Source organism: Mastomys coucha, unplaced genomic scaffold (genome assembly GCF_008632895.1).
Source record: "Mastomys coucha isolate ucsf_1 unplaced genomic scaffold, UCSF_Mcou_1 pScaffold18, whole genome shotgun sequence".
NCBI lineage: Eukaryota > Metazoa > Chordata > Mammalia > Rodentia > Muridae > Mastomys > Mastomys coucha.
In genome coordinates, this window is record NW_022196900.1 from 54,118,880 (window position 1) to 54,122,725 (window position 3,846).

Consider the following 3,846-nt stretch of genomic DNA (forward strand, 5'->3'; position numbering starts at 1 on the left):
TCTCTCCATTTAGTTTGATGTTGGCTACTGGTTTTCTGTATATTGCTTTTACTATGTTCAAGTATGGGGCTCTTAATATACTGTTGGTGGGAAGGCAGCTTAGTAGACTCACTGGGGAAGCTATTATGGAGAAGCCTCAAAAAAAAAAAAAAAAAAAAAAACCACAACTAGAGCTACCACATGATCCAAGCAGCTTGTCTTGTGTATATAGTTTGCTTTCTATTATTGAGATAAAACACTATGACCCAAAACAACTTGGGGAGGAAAGGCTACTTCATACTATAGTTTGTAGTCCATCATCCAGGGAAGTCAGAGCAGGCACTCTAGGCAGAAACTTGAGGGCAGGAACTGATGCAGAAACCATGGATGAGTGCTGCTTACTGACCTTCTCCTGATGGCTTGCTCAGCCTGCTTATATAAGTCAGTATCACCTGACCACAGGTAGCACCACCCACAATAGGCTAGGTCCTTCCATATGAATCATTAATCAAGAAAATGCCCACATGGGCTTGCCCACAGGCCAATCTGCTAGGAGAATCTTCTCAGTTAATGATCTCTCTTCCCAAATGACTGTAGCCTGTCAGAACTAGCCAGCATAATACCTAAGTAAATGAAGGCAGCATAGAAAAGAGATTTCTTCTTGAGCCTCATTTGGTCTGTGAATTGTATCTTGGGTATTCCAAGCTTCTGGGCTAATATTCACTTATCAGAGAGTGCATACCATGTGTGTTCTTTTGTGACTGGGCTACCTCACTCAGGATGATATTTTCTAGTTCCATCCATTTGCCTACGAATTTCATGAATTCATTGTTTTTAATAGCTGAGTAGTACTCCATTGTGTAAATGTACCACATTTTCTGTATCCGTTCCTCTTGTTGAAGGACATCTGGGTTCTTTCCAGCTTCTGGCTATTATAAATAAGGCTGCTACGAACATAGTGGAGCATGTGTCCTTATTACATGTTGGAGCATCTTCTGGGTATATGCCCAGGAGTGGTAGAGCTTGGTCTTTGGGTAGTACTATGTCTAATTTTCTGAGAAACCTCCAATATGAAGACCAAAGTATGGATACTTCAGTCCTTCTTACAAGGGGGAAATACCCATGGGAGGAGATACAGAGACAATGTGTGGAGCAGAGAATGAACTAAAGACCATCCAGAGACTGCCTTACCTAGGGATCCAGCCTATATACAGTCACCAAACCCAGACACTATTGTGGATGCCAACAAGTGCTTGCTGACAGGAGCCTGATATAACTGTCTCTTGAGAGGCTCTGCCAGTGCCTGACAAATACAGAGGTGAATGCTCTCAGCCAACCATTGGACTGAGCACAAGGTCCCCAATGGAGGAGTTAGAGAAAGGACTGAAGGAGCTGAAGGAGTTTGCAACCCTATAGGAAGAACAATATCAACCAACTAGAGCTCCCAGGGACTAAACCACCAACCAAAGAGTACACATGGAAGGACTCATGGCTCCTGCCACATATGCAGCAGAGGATAGCCTTGTTGGACATTGATGGGAGAAGAGGCCCTTGGTCCTGAGAAGGCTCTATGCTTCAGTGTAGGGGAATGCCAGGACAGGGAAGTAGGGGTGGGTAGGCTGGTGAGCAGGGGGAGCAGGGTGGGATAGGGGGTTTTCTGAGGGGAAACCAGGAAAGGGAATAACATTTGAAATATAAATAAAGTGTAAATGAATCTAATAAAAAAGAAAAGAGATTTCTTAATATTCATGTTTATTGCAGCAGCAGCATTCACAATTACTAAGATATTAAATCATCCTAGTTGTCCATCAACGGATGAATAGAAGAAGAATTCATAACACACACACACACACACACACACACACACACACACACACGTACACACCACATGATGGAGTATTCATCCACAAATAATAATGACCATCATGTTAAGTGGAATAAGCCAATAATAGACAGACAAATGTTGAAAATATTCTAAAATCTGTGACACAACAATTTTAGCATTATTATTACTCAGCCACTTAAAGTGGTTATCATGGTTAATTGTATTACATGTGCTTTTTACTACAGTTTTCAAAAGCAGTGATTCTACTATATATAAATTGTATCTGAACAAACATGACTTTAAGAAATATTCAGTGTTTATATATTTACCTGATTGTCTTTCATTGGGTTATGATTTTGTAAGTCTTCATATCAAATAGTTGAGCTTAGGGCTGGAGCTCAGCAGCAAAGCACTTGCCTAGCATGCTCCAGGCCCTGAATTTGATCTTCAGCAGTGTGGGTTGGGGGGTGGGTGGACTCAGTCTACTTTTCTACTCTGGCTCTAGATTCAGCTGTGACATTCAGGAAAAGAAGAAAGTTTCAGAAGCAACGATGTATCAATGTCTAGCTTATGCTTCAAGAAAACTTTCCTATTTCCATTCATTCTTGGATTTCTGATCCTGCCACAGTAAAAGGAGCTGACTTGCTAGAGGATTTGTGACTTCATCCATCTTGATGTTCATGTCTGACGTTGGGTAATATGAACAACTGGTGTTTTACTGTGGATACAGGGGGACACTGGAGTTGTTCAAAACAGAAAAATGAGATCTATAAATTAAAATATACGCTCAGAAGATGCACATCTCAACTTGTTACAAAGTGGATGAACTATGGAGATGTAGTTCAGTATTTGTTATATTATCAGTTATTACTGCAGGGATGTCTCATGGATAAAGTAACCTCTCAGTTCTATTTTCAAAGATGAATAGGAGCAGACCTCTTCTTATTTTTATTTATATTTATTTTAAAGCTTTATGTTTTTAAAAAAATACTGGGACTTGCTACACCCCTTATCTGAGTATTTTCATTACTTTTTTTTCTTCTTATGCTAAAGGTCTATCCCCCTAGTTACAGTACATGTTAGACAGGCACTCTACCACTAAGCTACATCCTCTACTTTGAGCTTTGTTTGTTTGTTTTGCTTTTTCTTTGTTTTTTCTTGTTTTCCTTTCTTTCTTCCCTTTTCTCCCCCACCCTAGTCTCCCTCTCTCCCTCTCTCTCTCCCCCCTTCCCCCTCCCCCTCCCCCCTCCTTCTCTTTCTTTCTTTTTCATTACTGGGAGTTGAACCAAAGGTTGCTATGAACAACGTAAGAGTTCTACCACTGAGATATATTTCCTGCTACACATTGTTACTGTTTCTTCTTCTTCCTCTTCCTCTTCTTCTTCTTCTTCTTCTTCTTCTTCTTCTTCTTCTTCTTCTTCTTCTTCTTCTTCTTCTTCCTCTTCTTCCTCCTCCTCCTCCTCCTCCTCCTCCTCCTCCTCTACCTTCTCCTCCTTCTTCAAAAATTTTATTTTCAAAGAGGATCTCACTAGTCTTCCAAGGCTGGCTTTGAGCTCAATGTGCATGTCTTGAAGTTGTGATTCTCCTGCCTCAGTCTTCAGAATAGCTGGGATCACAGGCCTGCTCCACCAAGCCTGGCTAGTTTTTGAAGTTTTCTGTCTCCTAATGGTTGAAGGTCATTCTGGTCTCTCTTTGCTTGAACAACACAGCTTCATCTGCAAGAAAGTACTAAGCTTCTGACTTAAGGGACATAATTGTATCTGAGAAGTTGTCACTTATGCCTATCAAACATGAGGAGTACTAAAAAATAATATGAGAACTGGTGATGTATGGCCAAAGCAAAGAGCTACGGAACCTCTCTCTGTCTGTACCACCCTCTGGTATTTAATCATACAATGCTTGGTTTTGTTCTTCAACTTTTCCTGTTATGATGGAGTCACTGCCTTGTGTAATTATGAGTTTCCAAAGCAGAAAACACATCATCTATTTTTGTGTCTTTTCTTGCAAAGACTTAGTGTAGCACTTACTGGTTAGATGCTTAA